The following is a 15,687-nucleotide window of genomic DNA, read 5'->3' as shown; positions in this document are numbered from 1 at the left end:
TCTCCGCACCCCCTCGACACGCTCGGAAAGCCTTGGCAGTGCATACAATGTCCATGAGAGACGCCCTCCACTACGGCGTCTCTCATAGCCTTAGTCGCTTTGGGACGTTAAACCCCATAAACCAACCAACCAACCAACCAATGTCCATAACCGACTCTGGAGGACGAGCAGTGACCAGCGCGTCAAGCTGCTCCCTGTTCTCCCCCAAAGCACGAAGCCCGGCCACCCTTTCGCCCTGCGCGCTTCCCAGCATGCAGGGCCGAAATTGAAGGACGCTGCCCTCTGAAGCGCGAGCGCGGAATATGCCTGCGTGCTTGGTGCCTCTTGCTCGATGCCTGCACTCGAATGCGCTGATTGATTGATTGATTGATTACTTTGGGGTATTCTTGGGAGGGGATACTGGTTTGGTTTTATGGGGTTTAACGTCCCAAAGCGACTGAGGCTATGAGAGACGCCTGGATACTGGTCCCGACGTATGTTGGCCAGTTGGTGGCATCACTCTTGGAAACCAGGGGAAGGGGTAGGGGGACTTAGGGAGGGGAGAAGGGAGGGGGTATAATCGTCGCCGCGACGGGAGCGGTCCGTGTCCGTGCAGGGGGAGGGATCTTGGAGTAGCGCCGCCGCCGCAACAACAGCTCGCGGGGGGAAGCCTAGGTGCACTGGGAGTGTGCAAGCACCGGGCTGGGGGAGGCAGATTCCTAGACTTTCATGTGGTTGGGAGGAGCCGAAGGTCTAGAAGGGTCCAGGTCCAAGGCTGCAAGTCCAGGAGGCCGCAGGCCTTGGGCTGCAGGTCCAGGCTCCTCGGGCTACAGAAGGATGTCCAGGCCGGTCTCCTTGAGGTAGGCCAGCAGGAGCCGGCAGGCGGGCAGAGCGACAGGCAAGCGGTAGAGAACCCCCAAAGGAATGAGGCGGGGAACTCCGAAGCAGCTAGTTGTGTGGCGCCGACACTCTGCTGCAAAGGCGAAGAGCCCAGTTTTGATTTTAGAGTAACGTACGCGTTGTTGAATGCGTATGCGCAACGTATGCGTTGTTGAATGTTGGAGCTTGGATGCCATTTCTGGAACCCAGCCCTTCAACCCGGTTCCAGACTCATCTCTTCCGGCCCAGCGGTCGTGAACGCTGGCCATTCGAGATTTTTCGGGCCGCGGAGAAGCTGTTGAGATCGGGGAACACCGTCCTGGGAAGAATTAGTGCCGGACTTGACTCATCGCAATGCAAAGATGCGGCGAGGGCTGGCTACAGCGACTTCAGCGACGGAAACAGGCGACCGCGACGGCGGAGCCGTCAAGTGACCGAGTCTGTCCTAGAGTTGCCGGACGGAGTGGTGCAGCGAAAGGTCAGGCTGTTCCTGTTGATTGAAAAACCGCTGTGTCCTCGACAGCGGTCTCGTGCTTCGGTCATCCGGCGGGGGAGTTCGAGGACATTCATTCACTTGCTGGGAGTGTGGGGAAGACTTCTTTCCCATGGAGGCAGCGCACACAATACTTGCAGCAGTGGTCAAGGTGACGCGTCATTGTTAGATGACTGTGTCTTCCCCTTCTCATCGACCGAGCTGCGAGAGAGAGAGCCCAGCACCGTCCCCTGCCGTGTGTAGTACCACCAGTGTCCACATCGGCCCATCTGATTGGACATCGATCTCCGAACTTTATTCCCCAGCCAGGGAACTGGGAAATCCGAAGCCTATTGAACGGGGTGTTGTTTTGTGATCGAAGCACTCCCATCTCGACTGTAAATATGCAAAATAAACCTGTACAGTTTCCTCTACAACGCAGTTAGACACCGTCCTTCGGAGCCGGGACCTGCGGGGCTGAACGAGTCAGTCAACTCAAACCGCTGAGTTTCGCGCAGCCTGGTGCCTTCTGTTTTGTCGGGCCGCTTTTGCCTTTCTCTTACCGGCCTTCTGTCAGGACAGCGCGGCCTAGGTTTTCCTGCAGGCCGATGCCCCTTGATGCACTGCGCGCCTGTTTTGCTTGGAAGACGCGTTGTTCTCTTTTCATTACTGCGGTCAACCTTTGACGCACCTGCGTGTGCCGCCTGACCACCAACTGCAGCTGCAAGTTTGCGAGGCGCAACGAGGGAAGGCTTCGCCTTTCCTTCTGCCGCATTCCTTTCTTTCGCACCTGCCCGCGCAACTGAATTTAGGGCTTCGAATTTGATCCGTTTTCCCTTGGTCCTTTCCCTTTTCCTCTTTCTCCGCCTAGACTGTGCCGCGTGCGTTTATTGATCCCAACTAGCTCCCTCTAGTTTTTCCGTCGCACCTCGGATACGTTACTCTAAATCAAAACTGGGCTCTTCGCCTTTGCAGCAGAGTGTCGGCGCCACACAGCTAGCTGCTTCGGAGTTCCCCGCCTCATTCCTTTGGGGGTTCTCCTCTACCGCTTGCCTGTCGCTCTGCCCGTCATTCTCTACATTGCAGTGCTCAGCTACAACTGAGTCCTCTCGTATGAAAGCCTGGCTTTTACGGCTATCTTTTTCCTCGGCAGCCTCGCACTCTCCTTGCGCCAGTATTGCAAAGGTAGCCTCTCCCGATCCTTTGTCACTGATGCCACTGTGACACCTGAACTGGCCATTACCGCGATCACTACTGTCTAAATGGTTTCTCTTTGGTTCAACTTGAAAATCTTTTCCAATAAGAAAATGTCCCTTTTCGCGGTCCTGCCGGTCCGACGCTTGTATCGACTCTACTGAAAGGGTCCTGCTCTCAACAATCCCGACAAAGGTGTCCGTTGCCCCTCCTACCTCACTCGGAGGAGAATCCTCGCACTCGTGTCTTTTAGACGCTATCACTGAATGCTCTCTAGCATTGCATCTAACTATTCCGGACACGCTCTCGAATACTGCGGCTTTTCTTGGACCACCGTACCTGTTGAACGCGTTCTCTGCCACTTCCTTCGTGGTGTCGCGATATAATAACTCGGCTACGGTCACAGACTTTGCGGGTCCTACCTCCTGACCAATTCCATCTGCATCGCTTGCTCTTTCAGGCGCTCCGGCTCTCGCCCTACCTCCATATTTTCATATTTTGATTTCAAGCTTCCATCGCTTTAGTTCTCTTATTTCATTTTCAGCTACCCAATTTCGCCGTTTCTCCTCTTTTTCCCACTTGGGCTCAGCTTTCTTACGCGCTTTTTCTTCCTGGTCGGCTTTACGCGCTTTTTCCTCCTGATCGGCTTTCTATTTAGCCTCCCGTACCAAGCTCCATGTATCTGCAAGCTGATCGTTATGCCTGACGTGCTTAAGAATGATTTCGCACAATAAGTTCTGGCTATTTTATTCAACACTTCTACTGTCAGTTCCTCGCATATAAAACAGCAAGTCCGACTTCATCCATTTCATCAGATCCATGGCCACACTTTCTCCGCTTGTGAATAACCCTTCCCAGTTAATATACACCCGCTTTCAAGTCAAGATTGTTCTCTCAATCTGAAGCCTGGCGAATCCCATAGCAAAAGCCAAAACGCTCACCCGTGGCGAAAGCGCGATGTCGCGCTGTCCATCCCACCTGCTGCCAACCAGTGTTAGGGACGGAGGGGCCCTGGTGCTGACTGACTCGTTCAGCCCCGCAGGTCCCGGCTCCGAAGGACGGTGTTGAACTCCGCTATGGGGGAAACTGTGCAGTAGGATTTATTTTACGTATTTAGAGACGAGAAGGAAATGATTCGATCACAGAACAACGCCCCGTTCAATAGGCTTCGGATTCCCCAGTTCCCTGGCTATTCCCCAGTTATTCCCCAGTTCCCTGGCTGGGGAATAACGTTCGGAGATCGATGTCCAATCAGATGGGCCGATGTGGACACTGGTGGTACCTCCCACGGCTGGGGGCGGTGGTGGGCCCTCTCGCTCTCTCGCCGCTCGGTCGATGGGAAGGGAAGACAGAGTCATAAAGCACTGATGCGTCACCTTGACCACTGCTGCAAGTCTTCTGTGCGTTGCCCCGCTGGGAAAGAAGTCTCCCACAGTCTCCCAGCAAGTGAATGAATGTCCTCGAACTCCCCCGCCGGATGACCGAAGCACGAAACCGCTGTAGAGGACACAGCCGTCTTTCAGTCAACAGGAACAGCCTGAGCTTGCGCAGCACCACACCTTCTGGCAACCCGAGGACAGACTCGGTCACTTGACGGCGCCACCGTCGCCGTCGTCTCTGTTTCCGCCGCTGCTGTCGTTGTCGCCAGCCCTCGCCGCACCTTTGCTTCGCGATGAGTCGCGCCCGGTACTAATTCTTCTCAGGACCGTGTTCCCCGATCTTAACAGTGCCTAGTTTTGACCTTCAGCTAAGTGAGAGGTAAATCCATGAAAACTAGAAAAAGAAATTGAGCCAATACTGTCACGTAGTGGTGGCTGCAGTCCGGCGAGCAGGAAATGGGCGAGAATGGCTTTTAAATGAAAGTTTTTATTTGGGCTGACTTGCGCCGCAAAGAACTGAATGACTTGGCGGCGGCGTAGCAACAGGCGAGCTAGGCGCTCGTTCAATAAAATGCCTGCCACTCTCGGCTGTGCTCTTTTTATAGCTGATAGCGAACTTTCGAGATGAAGCTTGGAATGTTACTGGAACATTCTGGAACAACGTAGCATCGGCTTCCCCTAGATGCGATCAATCAAGATAAAACTAGGCGCGTCTTGCATCACAAACAAAGCGATAAAGCGGCGTGCGGGCAGCTTTGAAGAATGCACAAACCAACGCGATAAAGAATCGCGGCAATATTCATGAGTGGGAGTTGAACCAGCGGCTCCGCGAACAGACCTCCTTCGCCGAGCGAGACCGCCAGGCTATCGCCGCAGCCTACAAAGCACCTCAATGGGTCGAAATTGTCCAGAGACTACAGCGTCCCTCATATCCTGAGGCACTTTGGAACGTTAATACCTATAAAGCCAGCTGTAAACCCTTGCCATTACTGAAAAATTCAGGAATCGAACAAGCTGACAGAAGCAGTTTCCGTGAGCAGGTACTGGTCCCTGCGAATTTTCGCCCTCAGTGGAGCGCTCAGGAATAATTTCAACAACTCGGGCTCTTTAACGTGCACTGACATCGTACATTGTATGAGCGCCTGGCATTTTGCCTCCGACGAAATCCAGCCGTGGCAGCCACCATTGAAACCACGTCCTAGATTCACGATCTTTTGTGCTCTTCGAACGGATTAAGCAGCAAGAGGTTGATGTGGGGTAAACATTTGTTGTCCGCTTTGTCCTTGAACTCGCTATTAACTATTGTGTAGTGCTTTTACGACCGCAAGGATATTTCCTTGTTATGGGAATGTAACGCCGAGGTTATATCTCTCTCTTTAGTTAAACATTGCTCGCTATTAACGCATTTGGTTCAAAACAATTATGGGACTCTCAAACTAACGAGGACCCTCATGCTAGCAAAACAAAAAGTGCCAATTTTGCCGCACTTGACAGCTTTGCTGTTTAAAAGTGCAGCAGACTGCCGCTCAATGTTTAGAGCAAGAACGTCTGGTTTTCTTTTTGAAGCGCAGTCCGCGTTGTTGGTGCCATTTGCGTTGGCGATTGACATTGAGTCGAATGATGAGCAGTGCGTTCCTGGAGTTGGTTATTTTTTGTGTCGTGTGACCCTGCCAATAAAATGAGTGCTGGACAATGCTTCCCCAGTTACTTTTGCTGTGAACCCTGTCCTCTGCCAGCTGCTAACCCCTTTCTCCTCAAATTTCGTAATTTCATTTGGCCACCTCACTGCCACCCGTTCATGCAATCATCTGCTGTTGGAATCCACCCAAAGTTTCAATGCGGTATTGTTTATCTATTATCTTCAGTACATGTGCATTGGACTTGATTCCTCTTTTTTCCATTTAGTTTAGATATCTGTTTTCCTCTTTCTTGCCTATGCAGCTGTGCTTGTGCTGTTGTTTAAAGAGGTAGAGGTGGACAATTTTAAACCCTAGCAATTTAAGTTCTTTTTTTACTGGACACAAGCAGATACATTCTAACAAGTTTCAATCACAGCTACTGAGTGAAACATAATGCGATTTTAAATATTGCCCTAGGAGCCGCTTCAACCTTTCACCCACATTAAATGGAAAGAAAGGACGCAGCCCCAAATATTCGAACGTCATCCAAATAGCATGTCAACAGTTAGTGCTTGCTGGCGATGCCAATGAGGACCGGTATGCTAGTTGACAGTACCTGTTGCCATTGCGCCGGTCTGCCACACTCAGAAAACTTGTGTGGTCAGTATAGACTGACTACAGCAGCACTAACGATGGCGAGTATTCAGTGGTGTGAAAGGCTTTCTAACGAGCGACACGGACGAAATGGGACAGTCATAAACCCGGGCCTTAGCAGATCAGCTGGGAAGCAAAAACTTGTCACTGATGAGACGACAAACTGAGTAGCCTTTCTCGGCTTTATTCATATGTCGGACAGAAAGGGTAACGCATTGCATTTCATGTGCTCCCGCGACGACACTGACGAGGGATAAGCAGCGCAGCCCATACTTAAAGTGTAGTCGATGCCAGCCTCCTTCCATGACGAGAAGGCCCAGTGAGTATGTTTCGTGATGTCGACGATTGCAGAAAGCGAATTCTTAAGTCCTAACTTACGAAACTAGTCATCGCTGAAGTTTTGGCAGTAGTGACATGAAATCTCTGGTTGCTTACTTTGCAGCACACACATACAGTGAACGAGATGTGACAATGCTAGACGAGGTGACGCTCTCTGTCTAGCAATGGTTTGGTTTGGGAAACGCGGATGCTTGTTTAGAACAGCTTAGTTTCATTTGATGTCGAGTTGTGTTTGCTGTAGTGTCAGTGGTGAGAAATTGTAGTTCATGATGGAGCACATATTTATGTGCTCCATCATGAACTACTATTTCTCAGTGCGGAAATGAAGAAAGCTAAAGAAACACTGAACACCCTGAAAACAGAACAACATTTTACGGTACTCTGTAAGGTACTGGAAGTGGTAACAGAGTACATCTATGCCGGGTCGTGCACAGATGCAGAGCATTTGAGAGAAATGGTTGGGAGAATTAGTGGGGTTTATTGCCTTAGGAATGCACGCAGAAGTTACGAACAGCGTCTTGAAGTACTCAAAACGAAAATTTTAAAATCCATTGACTCTGCAAAGCAGCCGGGCGAAGTATGGTACATTATAAAAGGCTTAAAATTGAGAACAGTGCAGTGAACCACTCACAGAAAAACCATAGGATTTATGATACGAGATGGAGAGGGAACTGCGTGGGTTGCCAATAAATGCGGGTTGAAATCTGAGCGGAAATCACAAATGTACATAGGCAGGTCATGCATTTTTGAATGCTCACGGTCCTCCTAGAGAGTGAATCGGTTGCTGACAGCGGGAAATTGTGCTCTTCCTGCCTTCAATTTATGCACACATTTTTTCGTGTTTAAGTCTCTTAGCCTGCCAGAGGAAGCATGTACTGGAAATGAATTTTTACCTATATAAGTATATGGCATTGGCAGACTAGACAAACTGTAAAATCTCAGTGAACTTTGTCAACCCCGTTAGTCACCACTTTGATGCATGTCATCCCAAACGGGAGCCGTCGCAGTGGCTGAATGGTTATGACGCTCGGCTGCTGACGCGAAATACGCAGGCTCGATTCCAGCCAAGGTGGTCGCATTGCGATGGAGACGAAAGGCCGGGGTACTGTGCTATGTCAGCACTCCTAAAGAATTATCCGGTCGTCTATTGGGCGTCCCGCATAGCCTGCGCCGCTTTCTGGCGCTAAACCCCATAAAATCAATAAAAATTAATGGCTACATCATTTATGATAGTTTGCTTACATTTGTAATTATTTTATAAACCACAGCAATTTTCTGCACCTCTTCCTCTTTCCGTCTGTTGTTCCTTTCCTCACGCTGACTCAGCAATTTTAAATGCAAGCTAAAAACTCTGTTCTTCATTTTTTTAGCGAACATTGTCTCCCTATATTGCTTTGCTAGCTTTATCTGCATTTTAATATTATGCAGAAATATATGAAGCTTAGATCTAAGAAATATGTCCTGTATAGTAAGTTTTATAGTCAACCACACTTACATTACATACTACGCTCTATATGCAGAGTCCTTTTGATTTGTGCTGCCTGGCGCAGAAGTGCAATGGTTAATTTTTTTTTCAAGTTAAATTTCTCAGTTATGTGCATTACTTGATTGAGCGAGTTTATGTACTTACGAAGCTCATAAATTTGCATCGCTTTCCACAACTTTCTCTATCAGGGACTGACTTTGAAGAAAATAGCGCCAGAGCATGCAAGCCACGAAAAGACAAGGACGAGACACATAGCGCTTTGTGTCTCGTCCTTGTCTTTTCGTGGTTTGCATGCTCTGGCGCTATTTTCTTCAAATCAAGTATGCACCAACTCGCCCAAAAAGAAGTATTAAGGCCCTGACTCACGAGAATACACCGCAATTACTCTTACCTAATCCTGATATTGATTTACTCAAGCTTTGCTTGAGGGTAAGTTCACTGTGCTCAAATGTGTGCACGGCAGCTTGTCTATATTCTTTTATTCTTATTCAACATGAATGGTTTGCTAGAAAATATTAGTATTAAAACTCGGATGTATGCAGAAGATTATGTAATAAAGAGTTCAGTTGACATCCCTGAGGATCACGAGCAGGTAACTAACACACAGTCATTCGTGTCCTTCTGCGCATGGTGTGATCAATTGCAAATGAAAATAAATTTTAGTAACTCTTTATGCATGCCATTCTGTAATCGCAGAATGCCATCTTCTTACGCCTACTCATTCAAAGATAACTCTTTGAAACAGGTGTTCGAGTACAAACATTTCCGTCTTCATTAAGCAATATGTAATCACACCATGCGGCGCCTCGGATGACTGAAACTTACACTTTGTGTTGCTCCCCAAGAAACTATATTGGGAACCTACAAAACTATAATTCGTCCACTTTCGGTTTATGGGTCGATAATCTCAAATTCTTATAAACAGAAAGACAACAGTAAGCTGCAAACCGTCCAGAAGAAAGCAATGCGCTTTCTTTGTCGATGGTATGACGGAAATTTTTCACCTTCATCGTAGTCCTTCAATGTTTTTTTCAGGTCACGAAACTCCGGCGAAAGTTTCATATAGGGACAGCGCGCGCCGCTAGTGGCGCGGCTGTCGGCGAGGGGGCAGGAGTCGCCGAGCGAGTCCTGCTCGCAGCGGCTATTTTCCGGCTAACAGGCTCATATTCGCTTGGTAGTTGTGCTTCCTGGGGATCGGTATTTGGGCTCAGGACGGACGCTACTTTACTGGTTATCACCTAAAAGCTTGGCTGCATCGAGACACTAAAAACCCTGTGCGATCGACGACGGCCGCTGTAAACCTTGTTAGCGGCTGTTTTCTGGCAAACGACTAACGCGCTTACTTTCTCTCGTTGCTTTTTACAAAAAAAGCGATTTTTGTACATTGGTCCAGCCTTCGCATTCATTTTTACTGCCACTTGCCTACAACGTCATTCTGGAAGATCTAGCGTAGCGATCAGTAACTTATCTATTTGCGTCTGGGTTGCGCCATTCTCGGCCGAGTCCTCGCTTTCATCTAAGTGCACAAGGCTGCTTAAGGCAGGCGTTTACCTTGTGAGAAATACTGCAATTTCAATAATGCTGAAAACAAGACGTTACGGCGGCATTTTAAGAACTTGAGTGCGCGCAACAAAAGTGATCACATGACGAATGCACCGGTAGTTTATGGTGTTATCTCAATTTTTTTTTCGATGACACTTTCGGAGGTGGCAAAGCCAGCTGCTGAAGACTCTTGCTACATTAGCCATTTATTTACACTTTGTCACGTTGTGACTACGGAGGCGCTGACGAGTGCAAGAAAATTGTGAATTTTTGTTGTTCATTGCTCATGTGGTGGCTTCGAGCTACCAAAATAAGAGAAGCTGTGAGCGCCCACGAAATAAACCAAAAATGAATATTTACAAATCAAAGAGAAACATGTACAAAAAATAAAAAGTGTTAGCGGTTTAGCGCGGTTAAACCCAGCAGACATGCGAACGCATGTGTTTAGCCTGTTTGGCTCATGGTTTTGCTTTGCTGGGTCGTTGGCGCGTCTGGCGACGATATCAGACTGAAGTTAAGCTCTGATCGAAGTTAAGCTGGTCTGATGTGTTCGTTCCGAAGGTGGACATTGATGAAGACGACGGTATACAATGCGCGCAGCGCGCGAGAGTGTGTTGCAGTTAAGTTTTTTCCTGTTTGAGTCTGCACGAAATCCTGGCCAATCACCCACCGAGGGTATGTGCCATCGCTTTTGAGGCAACAGCAACAACAGCAACACGAGGCGTGATCGGCTGCAGCGATAGCACAGTGCGCTCGTGCAGTGGTCAGCGAAGCTGATCCGTTCGCGCCGCTGGGGGTTCGAAATTTCTAGTCGCGGCAATGTTTATTTTATTTTTGAAACCCTAAAATTCAGGGAGGCCACAATATTCTTGGTTGGTTTTGACCCCGTGAAATAGTGCTTTCGCACCAAAGGCCATAAGCACATTGCAGAGTACAGCTGTCTGAAATGCAACATCGTCACAGATTCGTGCTCAAGTACGCTGGTTGGCCTTCGAATATCCGTGGGACAGCGCCGGGCCTGAGTGTCAGCTTCTCGCGTTGCGGCGACACTGCTTCTGCGTTGATCACGAACTCGTGAGGCCGAATTAAATCCGCGGGGCAAAATGGCTCTCGCAGACACGGATATACTTGGAGTCTAAGCTAAAACCACCGCTTTCCTGTCGGGGTATCGCCCGCTTCCATATTTTACGCTGCTCGGCGTCGCTCGGCAGACAGAACAGCGAGGCCCTTTCCTGCGTACCTCCGTAGCCGGAGCGTCAACCCGTCACGCAGCAAGTATTCGACATCGCAGGCTTGCACGTCACGTGCACTGTACTTATTTTGCAAACGAAGGCAAAGTGAAAAGGGAAAATAGTTGCAGCCGCACCGCTGGCGTCCCATTCCGCCCGTAGACTCGCGGCCGTAGAGACGCTCGCTTCCTCGCGTCGTTGCCCCCACACGACTCTTAGCGCCGCCTCGTGGAAGGCGCGGTCAACATCTGAAGCTCTCCCATAGAGTTACGGAGAAGTTTCATGACCATAAAAGCATTGAAGGACTATGTCTTCATCCTCTCTTGCTGCCATAGGCCTTTCCCTCCTTTGTACTAGCCGTGACAATGAATGTTTCAAATATTTTCATGATGTAGTTCATTCAACCCGCTTTGCTTCATGGCCCGAGTATTTGCAATTTTCAAAACCTCCCTTCACAAGGAGCTACCACCCAATGAATGTATGACCATTTCACACACACATACAGGTGCTCAAATTTAGTTTTTTCCATCTGTTGTCGGACGACGGAATTCTTTACCCGGTAATGTACGCTCGCTGGGATCAAGCCTATTTTTCAATATTGTTACAAATCTGTAATTAGTCTGTCGAATTATTCTTCTATGTTATATGTGGTTGGCAATAGAATATGTTGTCCCTCTCTTTCTTTCCTTCCTCTAACTCCTGCAATAGCCGAATCGGGGCTATTGCAGGACTGTATTTATGTAAATAAATATATAAAAAACTATCAACGAAAGTATTTGCAGAAGATTTACGTATTTTGTCACCTGGCAAAGATAAAGCAAGGACGGCAGTGTTTTGTAATCCCTAGAGGGTATACTTGCAATGTCCAGTATGCATGTAATTCTTTTCTTTTCATGCAACATAAAACGTCTTCCCTTCGCACTCGTCCTTGAAACAAAATGCTGATCAGTTCACCACTCTAAAGATGAAGGCCATTGTGCTGCTCCACAAAATGATATCTGACTGCAGCGGTTGTTGCATGGTAAATTCTCTAGGTTATATTTACACCTATTCGTCATGCTGCAAGCCACTTAGTCGGTGGTCAAACCTGTTTAAAGTACAATATCCAGCAGTTTTGCCATGCAGAGTGTAGGATTAAAATATATGAATACAAGTAAGAGGTGTTGATCTGCTAGAGCAACAGGATTCCAGGAGTTTGAGAAGGGCTGTGGGAGATCTATACTCCGTTTCATACATCATGTGCAACGCTGTGAAAGCTACGGAAGTATTCCGCAGAAAAAAATAAAGAGAAGTGTATCACTCCGCGCTGTTTTGTGGCCATGCTTTATCAAACGCCTTCGCCAAGTCAATTTGAATCAGAGCTACTTGGCCTGCCTCATCTGATACTGTCTCTAATACTGAACGTGCAATATGGATATGTGTTTGAATGCTGCGGCCTCTAATACCACCGGCACGATTTCTTGTTCGCGGTCTTGAAGCATGCAAATATTGGTGACGTCTTGCTCAAAGGCATAAGGCTGTGCTATAAGAACTCCTATACAAGGGTTATTGTTAATCAGGAGCTAACGAAACCAATACCACTAGAAGCATCTGTTCGTCAAGGATGTCCACTGTCTCCATTGTTGTTTGCCCTATATCTGGAACCCCTCTGCCTCAGTATAATTAACTGCGCAGCTATCCGCGGTTTCTCTCTGGCTCAATGTGAAGTTAAAGTTTTAGCCTACGCTGATGATGTCGCCCTCTTTTGTTCTGACAAAAAGAGTGTACTTGAGGCTCTAAACTTGACTAAACAGTTCTGCGATGTATCAGGCGCGGCTCTTAATTTAGAGAGATCCAAAGGCTTTTGGTTGGGTTATTGGGGAACTAGGCCAAGCCAGTTCGGTGGCATATGCTGGGACTGTAGCCCTCTTGAGTACCTAGGCGTTCCGCTGCACCAAGTTCGCATCAGTACAGCCTACTGGGATTCACAAATTGTAACTCTACGGCGGCAAATACAGGCTTGGATGGGTAGGGAACTCTCAGTGTTTGCGAAAGCACAGGTCTGTAACATATTTTTGTTTGCAAAGCTCGCGTATGTCCTTCAAGTCCTGCATTGTGCGAGGAGGAAGCTGCAAGCAATACACAGAATATTTGCAACATTCGTTTGGCACTCTCAATGGGAGCCCATGAGGCGTGACAGCTTGTTCCTTTCCTTAGAGGGTGGTGGAGTGGGCCTTGTTCACCTGTTCGTGAGGCTCGTGAGGGGACTTTATGGGAATTCCTTAAGGACGTTGCTGACACTTTCAATTTCCTCACTGTGCGCTTCTCTTTAGATTACCTGTATAGCCTCTCGAGAAAACAGATGACCCAGGCTCTCACTGAGTCTTTGTTCCCTACACCATTGTATCGGCAGCCTTATCTGGGGTCTTTGGACATCAGTGTTCTAAAGCGTGTTAGGCGGATGTGCATTCAGGCAGCCGCTAAAACGTTACTGGAATATAGCTGTCGATCTGAAGATCCAACTCCACGCAACCTGATTTGGGCCCCCGGTCACCAGGGACTCCAGGGAAACGAACAGGCCGATCAGGCCGCCCGCGCACTCTCTCCCCGGGCTATCTCCCTGTCCTTGGAAGGGTACTCTGTAGTGTTTGTGTCACGATAAGCAAACGGCCAACTCACGGCCACGTGCCGGTATTTGAGCACCGCCCCCTTGCCTGTCTGTATCTCGATATAAGCACATGCCTGTTGGTTTGCACGGGCAGTCGTCGACCAGCGGGACGCGCGGTCTGACGGCCGGCTGACAATAAACCCGAGTTCTTGTTGCACCTCGGCTACAGACACGACAACTTTTTGGCGACGAGGATGGGATTCTGAAGCAGAATGATGACCGATCCCACGGGGACTGTGAAGACAAGCGTACAAGAAGGACCACGACGGAGCGACTCGGAAACAGCCAGGATGGTCACGATTGGGCAAGTGGAATCTTTCGATGAATCTCAGTCGGATTGGGAAACTTACGATGAAAGGATTAATGTATTCCTTAGAGTGAATAAGATTCCAGACGAGAACAAAGTAGATGCCTTCCTGAGTATCGTGGGTCCGAAGACGTACAAGTTATTGAAGAGTCTGACTGCCCCGAACGCTCCTGCTAGTCAGTCTTTGTCAGAACTGCAGAAAGCATTACGAGAGCATCTGTCACCCAAGCCATCGGTTATTGCGGAAAGAGCAAGGTTTCACCGAAGAACGCAACAACAAACGGAGAGCATCGCGCAGTTCGTGGCAGGCCTCAAGCAATCTGCAGAAACATGCAACTTTGGAGCTAACTTAGAAGAAACTCTGAGAGACAGATTTGTATGTGGTATTGCTAGCGCTGGCATCCAGAAGAGGCTTTTTGTTGAGGATGCATCTCTGACCTTCAAAAAGGCGGTTGAGATAGCCTTATCAATGGAGGCGGCTTCCAAGAACGTCGCAGAGTGCCGACCTAGCAGTGCAACCCAGAAAGACCTTCAGAAGTTTTCTGCAGAAGAGTCCCTGGCACGGAACGGTTCACCATGCACGCGATGTGGCTTGCGTCATTGCCACCGGGCTTGCCAGTTCCGAACAGCGACTTGCTTTAAATGCCACCAAGTAGGGCATATTCAAAAAGTCTGCCGCTCCCAGCTTGAATCTGATTCGCACCCTTCGAAAGCGAGCGGGCAAGACGCACGAAAAGGAAACTACCGGAGGCAAAGCTTCGGCGTGTTCGAGACCGAGGAAGACATCGAGCCACTGTTGCAAACAACGCTCGAGAAACCACGTCAAGAGCCGATACGCTTTACGATGTGTATTCAGGAAATTCCGCTTGACATGGAGCTGGACACTGGAGCAGCAGTGTCAGTGATGCCGTACAGTTTATTTCGCTCACGCTTCCCACAGATGAAGTTACGCCCGGCATCGGTGTTGCTTCGTACGTACACAGGGTTTGAAGGTTTGAAGGTTTATTTCCGCAACTGGGTGTTGCGAGGACAGCCAGGGAAAAAGCTGTATAGACAGCTTGAGAGGTCCTGGCTTCCTCTTACAGTGCAGCATTGACGGTGGCGGAGTACGACATCAAACAAAATGTAAGTAAAGTATGTTCGGTACAGAGAATTAGACATGTACGTTCAATACGTAGTACATTGTGCTTATAAAAGAAAGAAGAACTACATTAGATCAAAGAGCCTATAAAGGCAAACACAGGGAGGAGAAAATAAATGACAGCAAAATTGACAGGTGCACTCAAAGGGGAGTGCGTTCGCCCGAAAGGAGTGGTAACAGTAAACGTGAAGCATCAGCACCAGTCTCTCCAGCTACCTCTGCACATTCTCTGCCAGGAGGGTCCTGCTCTCATAGGACGAGACTGGTTACATCAGCTCAGGCTCAATTGGAGTAGCGTTAATCACGTGGGTGCGCAAGACCACCGGGACTTGGAACAAGTCTTAAACCGACATCCGCTTTCGCCTCACCAATTGTACCTGTGGTAAAAAAACATGGCAGCGTACGCATCTGCGGAGATTATAAGGCCTCTTTGAACCCTTGCTTAAACATTGACACCTACCCCTTGTCCAAAATCGAAGAAATCTTGTTCTCGAAGATTGACCTGAGTAGAGCGTATCAGCAAGTGGTAATGAACAAGGTTTCGCGCGAGTACCTCACCCTCAACACGCACAAAGGACTGTATGCAGTAAATCGCTTAGCCTTCGGGGTGGCGTGTGCACCTGCGATTTTTCAAAAGATAATGGACAACGTGTTAAAAGGATTGAAAGGTGTGATATGCTACCTAGATGATATTCTGGTCACGGGCCGGAACGAAAAGGAGCACCTAGTGAACCTGGATGCTTTACTGAACCGGTTGGACGAAAGAGGAGTGCGGATTAAGGCAGATAAGTGTGAATTTTTCAAACCAGATCTGCAGTTT

The sequence above is a fragment of the Amblyomma mixtum genome, chromosome 5 (assembly GCF_055824585.1).
Source record: "Amblyomma mixtum isolate Tamu chromosome 5, ASM5582458v1, whole genome shotgun sequence".
NCBI lineage: Eukaryota > Metazoa > Arthropoda > Arachnida > Ixodida > Ixodidae > Amblyomma > Amblyomma mixtum.
The sequence above is the reverse complement of the archived record's forward strand: the minus strand, read 5'-3'. Positions refer to the sequence as shown.